This window comes from Rattus norvegicus, chromosome 13 (assembly GCF_036323735.1).
Source record: "Rattus norvegicus strain BN/NHsdMcwi chromosome 13, GRCr8, whole genome shotgun sequence".
In the NCBI taxonomy this organism is placed as follows: Eukaryota; Metazoa; Chordata; class Mammalia; order Rodentia; family Muridae; genus Rattus; species Rattus norvegicus.
The window spans coordinates 65,796,008-65,806,709 of NC_086031.1; the positions used below are offsets into that span (position 1 = coordinate 65,796,008).

The 10,702-nt window shown below is 43.9% G+C and overlaps 1 pseudogene; it reads left to right on the forward strand.

The window, feature by feature from the left end:
• Window positions 1–3,940: 3,940 nt before the first annotated feature.
• Window positions 3,941–4,903, forward strand: Gapdh-ps93 (Glyceraldehyde-3-phosphate dehydrogenase, pseudogene 93; annotated as a pseudogene).
• Window positions 4,904–10,702: the final 5,799 nt, after the last annotated feature.

The window sequence follows — 10,702 nt, forward strand, 5'->3', positions numbered from 1 at the left end:
TATCTGTCACTAATAAAGGTTAAAGTATCATAGCTGCAAGTTTATTAGCTTTTTTTCTCAGAAATTAGGTCTAGTTTCAAAGTGACCTCTCAGGTAACCACTCTCAGTCACTTGTCTTCACATACATACCCCTAGGTAGCTATCGGGAAGAACTGAAAGCAAGAACTGTGTCCATGACCCTAGGAGACACCTGGCAGGTGAACTGTGTCTGCCATTTTGCACCACAGGGGGCCAAAGAGAGTTCTAAGTTGTAAGCCAATTGGAAGACTCAAAGAGAAAGGAGAAAGAAAGAAGGGAACAAAAGGGGAGTAGCAGAAGAAGAGGAGGAAGCAGCTATAATGATCTGAGGAGTAGGAAGGAAAGAAGAAGGTGCCAATCACAAGCCAGAAGAGGGCAAGTAAAAGGAAAACCAAGTGAGGGGCAGGTTGGCAGTCAACAGTGCTGGGAAGTATTAACCCCATAGCTGTGAGACACGTGTGTGTACTGTGGCTGACAGTGATACCAATCCTGAGGATGTTTTACTGTTTCCCCCCCCAGTGGGGGGGCTAGGGACTGAACCCAGGACCTTGCACTTCCTAGGTAAGCGCTCTACCACTGAGCCAAATCCCCAACCCCCCTGAGGATGTTTTAGAAATGAGGAAATGGTTGGAACATTTTTAGACCCTTCCTCTCAGAAATGGATGCTGGCTGGAGAGTACACAGCCCATAGCCAGGCCCTTTAAAGACTGGAAACATCTAAGAATGTATGGAGATCCTAAACAGTGGAAATATCAGGCAAAGGAGAACGTTAAGGAGCAAGCTTGTGTTCTCCAAAAGGAAGGAAGGGGCAAGATCATGAACAAGGCTGGTCTTGAAGAGGAGAGGCACACCTCTTCCATATAATCTAGAAAGGAGATAAGAGGAGAAGTGCTTCTTGTTTAGTTTGTTCCCAGTCTTTAGATCCCTAGGAGGGCACGGTCACCCACAAGGAGGGAGAGTACAGGGTAGGTGTAGAAGGTGGGAGAGGAGAATGGATTAAAAGGCTGAAATTATGATGGAATGTCGACAATCAAAGCAAAGGTGGCCATAGGCACCACCTTAGTGAATGTAAACCTTTTCCAGAAGAAACAGATGAGGGAACGATCACAAGGGATGGAAGCGAACTGCATTGTCACAGAAGACATGTGTGACTATTTCAAAGGCTAACTGGAAGAATGGTGAAGCTTATCCACACACAGATCAGAAACTACAAAAAGAATAGTAAATACAGACTAGTATCTAGTGGATTTGGCCACAAGGGCTATACCATTAAAAGGAAGTTTCCTACACACATAGACTAAATCGGGTTTCCTAGGCTTGCAGCAAGGAATAAAGACAGCTGTGGAGAGGTGAACCTTCTCAAACATGTTAGAAGGAAGAGCGTAAGGATGTAGCTCAGTTGGTAGAGTATTTGTCCAGCATACACAATGTCACGTGTTCAATTCTCAGCACTGAATCGACAGCATACATGGGTACATGTCTGTCTGTAACAGCACGCAGGAGGAAAAGCCAGAAGTGTAGTGGCGAATTGGCTATGCCACTTTGGCTCCCACCTGTCACACTCACACACCCTCCCAGGAGCTATCTGGATTCAAGAATATCTCTCTCTCTCTCTCTCTCTCTCTCTCTCTCTCTCTCTCTCACACACACACACACACACACACACACACACACACACACACACACGTTAATTTTAATATGCCTTGACTAGCTCAAAGGCTGGGCAGTTCTAATCCACCACCTGGCTAGCATACATTTTCCTCCAGTACTCCTGGCTGAATACCTTCTACATCTGTTTTATCTTGGCTGCCCTATTGCCTTCTGGGCAGCCCCTCCCATAGGCCCATTTTCCTTTCCACCTACATTTTGGATGAAATTTCTGCTGCAGCTCTAAATCTGACCTGTCTCCCTCTGAGACATGGTGATCTCCCCCTCTTTCTTATCTTCCAGTTCCTAGCCCTTGAAAACCTAAAAGTTTTGCCTCTCACTCTCTACCCAGCCATTGGCCATTGGCTCTTTATTGATCAATCAAAAACCAATTGGAGACAAGGACCTTCAGCATCTAGAAATGCAGATTCCCGATTTGGGTGGCTGGATTAATTTAAAGCATTAGAACCAATCCCCAACACAGAAGGATCAGACATTCAAGGTCATCCTCAGTTACTTGGTGAGTTCAAGGCCAACCTTGAACACATGAGACCCTGTCTCAAAACATAAAAAGGAAAACTATAGCAAAAAAAAAAAAAAAAAGTAAAAAAGCAAACAACAACAACAGGTTGTTGAGACACAACAGTTTAATAAGTCAGAGAATTTTATTTGTATTTTCTATACAAGAGAAAATGACATACAGGAGTAGGTATAGAGTGGTGTGTGTGTGTGTGTGTGTGTGTGCACGCGCGTGTGCGCGTGTGCACATGTGTGTATATCAACAGCTTGGCTATCTTATAGGATTAGTGCATGAATTAAATGAAACTATTTTGTAAATGAAAAGAGTTACGTTGATATTATTTTCATTAAATAGAACGTCTCATTAATTGAATGTGCAAGACTTTTACAATTCCATCTATTGTTCTCTACGAATGCAGTCAATGAGCCAATAAATGTTATCTCTGGGGTCCTCTCCTTGCAGTTGATAAAATCCTTGATTGTTCTAACTGATGAGATCTAACAGACTGAAACCAACAGTTTCCACCTCCGAATTAAACAAAGAAAAAGGCAAAATTCACGGTGAGTTGATTTAGTGGTCCCGGCACGTCTGTACTTTATAGAGACAAACTGCTGATTTAAAGGATTGCCTTGTTTTTCCTGTTAGTTTAATGAAACATGTATTTTTGCTCTGCGTGTCCCAGGTAACTCTTGGGTCAAACAGTAAAGTCAAGCCTTTTATCACACTCTGACAGCAGGGAAAATCTGAAAAATACCATTATCAGAGGGGGAAAGGGTGGTTTGAGCACTTTGGCTTGAGGTTTTCTCTGTGATTTAAAAACCACTAAAAACCCTGGCACACCAGTGGGTAGAGATCACAGAACTCTGGAGTCAATGTAGAAAGAGAAGCAGTTGGAGGTCAGCCTGTGAAGTGAAATCAGGTCCCAAAACAAAACAACAGTAAAGAGATCTAAAAAATGTTGTAAGTAATAGTGAAGTCATTAAATTGTGTCCTGGCTAAAATACATAAAGCCTACTCCATTCATGATAGAGTTTAGCAGTGGCATGCATGGCTAATGGGGATGAGACTCTGGGTTGGAGCCCCAGGTCTGCAAAATAAATAAAACAAAATAAAATAAAAAACAAGCCCATCAATTATTAGAATGGCACAGCCTAAGATTTTATCTACATTTTCTTTGTATTTTTGGTTGTGAGCCTAGCCTTTAATGGCAGAGCCATCTCTCCACCCCCGAATTTTCTTTGTAAATATAGATTTTTTTTCTTCCAGCTATCAACATGTGATATGAACTCGGACCTGTGCACTGGAGCCTTCTTCCTGTTTTGTTGTACTTTCACATGTTCTAGAACAATGAATTGAACATATCTATGTCAATTTCTTTGGCTAAAGGGTCATCTCATGAAAGTACCATTAGCACCCTTGTTGATCACAGTAAGCACTGCTCACACTGTCCTTGTTTTTGAGGGGAACTGTGCCTGCTCAAGAGTCCGTGCTATGAAATAGCTTCTCCATCCCTTAAACATTAAAAATTGTTAGTGCCAGAAGATATGGGCCTAAAACAGATACTGTGGACATTTTGAAATAAGAATCCAGGTCACAGACCTCTGCTTCTCCCTGTTCCAGAGACACACTCATCCTCTCATGCATCCCTTAGACATGATGTTGACACGAAGTGAGTGGATTCAACCATATAAGGTACCTGGTTACCAAGGCTGCCAGCTCATCTGGCAAAGTGGAGATTGTTGTCATCATTGACATGTGGTCTACGTGTTCCAGTATGACTCTACTCATGGCAAATTTAACAGCACAGTCAAGACTCAAAATGGGAAGCTTGTCATCATCAGGAAGGCCATCACCATCTCCCAGGAGCGAGGTTCCACCAATATCAAATGAGGTGATACTGTTGCTGATTATGTTGTGTGGGCTACTGGTGTCTTCACCACTATGGAGAAGGTTGGAGCCCACTTGAAGAGTGGGGCCAAAAGGGTTATTATGTTTGCCCCTTCTGCTGATGCCCCTGTGTTTGTGATGGGTGTGAACCCAAGAAGTATGACAACTCAAAATTGTCTGTAATGCTTCCTGCACTACCAACTGTTTATGCCCACCCCACCCCCACCCCCAGCTAAGGTCATTCATGACAACTTTGGTATTGTGGAAGGATTCATGACCACAGTCCATGCCATCAATGCCACCCAGAAGACTGTGGATGGCCCCTCTAGAAAGCTGTGGCATGATGGCCATGAGGATGCCCAGAACATCATCCCTCCATCCACTAGTGCTGCCAAGGCCATAGGCAAGGTCATCCAGAACTGAATAAGAAGACAATTGGCATGGCCTTTTGCGTTCCTACCAGCAGTATATCTGTCGTAGATCTGACAAGCCTCCTAGAGAAAGCTTCCACGTATAATGACATCAAGAAGGTGTTGAAGCAGGCAACCGAGGGCCCACTAAAGGGCATCCTGGGCTACTCTGAGGACCAGGTTGTCTCCTGCAACCTCACCAGCAACTCCCACTCTTCCTCCTTTGATGCTGGGGCTGGCATTGCTCTCAATGACAACTTTGTAAAGCTCATTTCCTGCTATGACAATGAATACGGCTACCGCAACAGGGTGGTGGACGTCATGGCCTCTAAGGAGCAAGAAACCCTGGACCACCCACCCTAGCAAGAGCAAGAGAGAGGCTCTTGGCTGCTGAGGGGTCCCTATTCCAACTCAGCCCTTGACACTAAGCATCTCCCTCAGTTCCCATCCCAGACCCCCAAAAGAATAGGAGGGATCTGGGGAGCCCTCCTCTCTCGAATACCAGCAACGAGGTTTACAAAAGAATCCAGGCTATACAATGGTGAGGTGAAAGTGAGTAGACTCTTGGTGAGGCTCCTGCTGGGGTAAGGCGGGGACAAGATGGAAGTTAGAATGCTTGAGCGTTCTTTTAGTTCACTTGTCATCATCCTGAAAATGTGGTGTTTGGGCAAGTTTGAGTGTTCTAACAGCTCTCCTTCTATCCCCTTTATTCCTTTTCATAGAAATTACCAACTAATCATGAAACCTGCATTGTAGGAGTCTGCAATGAAGCCTACTTCCTTTATACCTGTGTTGGTTTGACTGGGTGGCTTTAAGTTGGAAACTCTAAATAAAACGGTCAGACTTAGCTATTGTATATCTCATATCTAACAAATTTCCTAGGCATTCTCCCCCCTCTTCTCCTTCTTCCTCTCTCCCTCTCTTTCATTCTTCCCCACTCTGTGTGTGTGTGTGTGTGTGTGTGTGTGTGTGTGTGTGGTGTGTCACATCTAGCCAGAGCCAAAGAATTCTTAGTACGAAGCAATCAAGAGCAATCCTCCCTGCTCGTCTTACATAAGAACCACACAGTAGCCAGTCTCCTGAGCCATCCCTGTCACATTCTGCCGTCTGCTGAAGACAGGAACATCACCGAGAATTGCTGGAAGAAGAGTGACTCACCGGTGATACCCGCCACACACGCTATCTTCAAGGTAAACGCAAGTCAGGAGACAAGGCCACAGAGTCCCAAAATAGTCTGAGCCTGTCACTTAGTACCCAAAATAATTACTCAAGAAATAGCTCTTTCTGAAGGGAGAAATTACCCCATCAGTATAAAATGACACTGTCAGGAAATTGCTGGATAATGACTTTTTAACAACTTCTTGGTACTCCTCCTGACAAGAAAATTGCAAATTAAAATTATGTCAGCTAAATGGAGCCAAGAATTGTTTTCTAAAAGCTTTTCTTAGTTTCTGTCTAGGTTCGAAATAACCACCAATGAAGGAGCCAGTCAAGAGAATCCAATGTAAACTAGAAAGCAAGTGACCAGTAAATCCAGAAGACCAGGAGTTCCCATGGGAGGAGGCTCAACACCCAGAGCCCCAAGCACACGCATGCTGGAGAGACAAAAACGTCCTAGTACAGAGTACATGACAGCGCTTGCTGAACTCACGTCTAAATAGGCCAGGCACACTCATCTCTCACAGTTGAAGATTGATGGGTGTATTAGTGTCCTTGCATGCTGTAACAAATGTCCACACACTGAGTGGCTTAAGGCAACTTAAAATATTTGCCTAGTCCTGGAAGATAGACATGTAAATCAAGGTGTGAAAAATGTTGCTTGCCCCTGTAGATTCGGAGTGAGATTCTGGGTGGCACGTCTCTAATTTTAGTTTCTTTCACGTGCAGGCAAACCCTAGGGCTCCGGCTTTCACATGGGTGTAGCGCTCCAGTCTATCTCCATTGTCACATGGTGTCCTCTCCCTATTTGCGTCTCTAACAAAGTTTGCTCTCCTTACATGGACTCCAGTCATTGGGTTAAGGTTCATCATAATTCAGTGTGCACTCACTTAACTTGATTACATCTAAAAATGCTACCGGGGGGTGGGGTTGGTACCATAGTTTAGAAGGGGTCCCCATTCACTCCATAATGCCAGGTCTCTCAGCTATGCCATGACCATTCATCTCTGATGTGATCTGGAACCTCACTATAAAGTGAGGAAAACATTGGCTACTAGGGCTAAAAGCAGCTAGGCAGAAACCTAACTCTCTTTCTTCACAATTACCTAACTCCCAAGCAACCAACCACTGAGACCCAGGATGAAGTCATGTTTGGGGTGCTGGGGTAAGTAAATCATTGCTTTTTTTATTAAAAAATAAAAGTAAAAACTATTAGCCAGGTATAGTGATCAACAGGACTGTAACCCCTGTACCCTGGGTATATAGGAACAAGGATCAGCAGTTGAAGGACAGCTTTTGCTGCATAACAAGTTCAAGTCCAGCCTGGACTACATGAGACCCTGACTCAAAGACAAAAACTAAGAACCCACAAGGCTAAAGCGAGAGAATGATTTGCTCTCCTTATACGGGGTATAAAGACTGTCCATAACACCTTGCCCTCATTCATAGGTGGTTTTTCTGTGGAGACTAAGAGTCACCCATACTTCGTAATCTATCTCACCTCTGCCTTGAAGGAAGCACATCAAGTATGATCATAGAATATAGCTGTGCGCTCATCTAGCTCCGAAAGAGCCTTCATTCTCAGAACCCCTTCAGCATCCAACAGTGGGCGATAGATCAAAAAACTTCCCAGCCTCTAGACACAAAGACATGCTAGTTTCCACTCAGTACCAGGTTGACCGTCTTCCCTTATTGCTTGTTGTTTGGTTTTGTTTTATTTTTGTTTTTTTTTTTTATATAACATCCCTTGAACTTTATCTAAACAGCAGAGAAATGAGCAATTAACAAAAAAGAAGTATTTGGAAGAAATATGCAAATGTTCCACTGGGCACAACCTCAAAGCATTGTATTGGGGAATCAAAGAAAATGTCCAGACTCCAGTGAAGGGGCTGCACAGACTGAACACGGTTGTTCTGGGGCCTCTCCTTGCAGCAGCAGAGGGGGGAAGAAGTAAGAAGGATAAGGAAGATGCAAATGTATGTGAATATTCGGTGTTATTCCACTGAATACCAGAAATATGCAGAATATAGAAGACCTCCCTCCCTTCATCTCTACAACCCTAAGACTTAGGGTCCACTATTCACAGAAAGGAGGCTAAGGATTAGAGCGCTGTGCCCATGTTCACACTGGTAGTCATTGATGAAACTACCATGACACCTGGGACTCTGAACCAAGATGGCGCTTACCAACAGGAAGAGTGACAAGGAGTAACGGAAAGTTGTTTTCAGTTGGTTCTTAGTGACACCAAGCTCCCAGACTTTCGGATAGAAAGACGGTCTTTCAAAGAATAAAACACAGGACCCAGGACCTATGGAAAAATGTGACTTTGGTGCTGTTTTTGATTAATGCCCTAAGCTGAGTACGGAAAAGCGGCCTAAGCAAACAGAACAATCTGTGGTTAGTTTAATAAGAGATGGGGGCTGAAATTCAAGACTTTAAAAAAAAAAGTCTTAATGAAACAGAATTCAACCAAGCACATCCTTTCTTCCTCCCATTTTGTTTGCTGCCTTTTAAGATGCAGGCAGCACAGCCTGTGTCCCAGTTGGGGGTAGGGCCCGGCTTTTAGCAAGCCATGACAGGGATTTCCCAGGAAGCACCAGGAGAGGACCTTCCTTGGAAGCTCATACATGATCAGTTTGCAAGACGAAGCTGCAGTGTCTGGACAACCATGAATATAACAGGTAATCTGACCTGTTATGTTTGACCTTGCTGGGTCATAGGACTGGAGACAGACAGCTTTGTGGGTATAGTCTAAGTCACAGTGTGATGTCATCAAAACTACTAGAACAATGCATGTGCCACGAAAGCAGACTGGAGACTCTTTAGAGAGAGGAAGGGGATGAGAGGGAGTAGTAGAGAAGGGTGAGTTCGGACCAACTCACAGGAATGGACGGGCCACAACAAAACCCTTTACCCTTTAAATTTTAATTTTAAAAACCTTTTAGTGAGAATGCCTCAATTTCCAGAACTGTTTTACTCCATGGGTAGCTTCTTAAGCATATTCTGTGTGCTAATTCCTTGTTTAGCACATTCTGTGTGCTATTTCCTTATATCTTTTTCTTTCACTGTTAGTTTGTTTCCCAAGACAGAGTCTTCTTTCTATGTAGTCCAGGCTAGCCTGAAATTCACAAGTCTCCTGCCTTGGTCTCTGAGGTGCTTAGATTATACCACCACCTCCATGTCACCACCACCTCCATGTCACATGACTTAACTGACGACTAAATTTTATCCAGCCTTAAGTTATTCTAAGAAGTCCTAAGACTACAATCTAACAGCATATCCTCATGAGTCTAGGTATGACCACAATAAACTCATCTGTGATGGGTGACTAATGCTTTCCTGCGTCTGGACACCAGAGTCCCAGCAGGTCTTTGCCCTCTCTGTCATGAAGTATATCACCCCCCTAAATTCCTCCAGAGTGAACAGTTGTCACCGTCTTCCTTTCAATTGATCTCTAACTCAGAGCCACTCTGCTCCATGATTATCCCTGCTGTCACCTCTCGGTAAGGATCCCACACTTGGGTTTTTTAAGCAGGTTCATGGGCATCTCTACAGAATCCACCCACAGGCATCTGACAGGCACCAGCTCAGGAAAGCACTCCCTCGTTACAAGTGGATCTAATGTCAAGCTCTGCCTCTGCCTGCCATGTAGCTTTGGTTACTGACTCCCTCTACTCTTCTACTTCCTCATCAACAGAAGGGGAATAAAACAGGGTTGGCTCCCAAGGATGATCAGAAGAATCAGCAGAAAATAATCAGAGAGTGCATGGTACACAGTACAAGAGGCAACTCCTACAATCCGCCTGCTTCTGCAGGACCCCATCCTCCTTCACTCGCCCTCCATCCACATCACACCCATGGGAGAGCGTTCAACTCTGCACCTCCCCTCTTCTCATTTTTAGTCATTGAGCAAAAGAATAATTAAATGGAATTGAACACAATTATTTGTTTCCAAACAGAGTCTCTCAAACTGAATGGGTAACACAGGAAAGACAGATTCGCAATGGAAGTCGCCGGAATCAAAAACAAGATGTGTGGCTAGCAAAGGCCCAAGTAGTTGAACATTTGCCTGGAGGTCATAGCACATCGTTCCTAGGCCTAATTGTTCAACTTGAAGGTTCAAACTGAGTAGTCCAGACATGGTCGGTAAAAATTCTGATCCATTTTAGGTAAAAGGAAAATCTATCTTGATTTTTGCCCAATACCTTGAGAAACATTGTATCTCATCATGAGATATCCCTAGGTTCAACTGTAAAGTGCTTCTCCTGGCTTTGAGACAGATGCTTGGGTAAAGCAGGCTGTGTCAACAGCCGCAGTAAGAACAAGCAAACCAGCAAAACAAAGAACAACAGAGATAAAACAAGAACAACCTGTACGTGCCCTGCTCACAGGACAGTACGGCAAATGACTGTAGCTGAACTTAACCACTGTGTGGTCAGAGCCAGCAAGCTCTGCCCCCTACACTAGGTGACCTTGCTCTATTTCCTGATACCTTGGCCTACTCCACATAAAATGAGATTAACAATAGAAACAACAATGCGTTAAAGATGAAGTGAGTAAAGGCTGGCTCAGTGACTCAGGTGGCAAAGTCCTTGTCACATAAGCACAAGGAACTGAGTTTGATGCCCAGAACCCAGTTCTAGCACTGGAATTAGAGATAGGTAGATGACCTGGATTTGCTGGCCACCCACCCTAGCCTAATCAGAGAGTCATAGGTCAAAGAGACCCTGTGTTCAAGAAGAGTGATTCTAAGGTTGATCTCTGACCTCAACACCAACATGTGCCCACCTGTGTGTGCACATGTACAACACACACCTGCGTGTGCATGCACACACACACACACACACACACACACACACAAGATAAAGTTAATAAAGCTAGACAGGTAGCTCTTAAGGCTACCTTGGGCTACATAGTAAGTTCTGGAACAGCCTGAACTACTTATACTATATCTCAAATATAAAATTAATAAATACATAGTAATAATAGTAATTACTATTTTATATAAGTCAATTGAAGCATTTGTACACTGTGAAAGTGATTTCTGAGATTGTAGCATCGG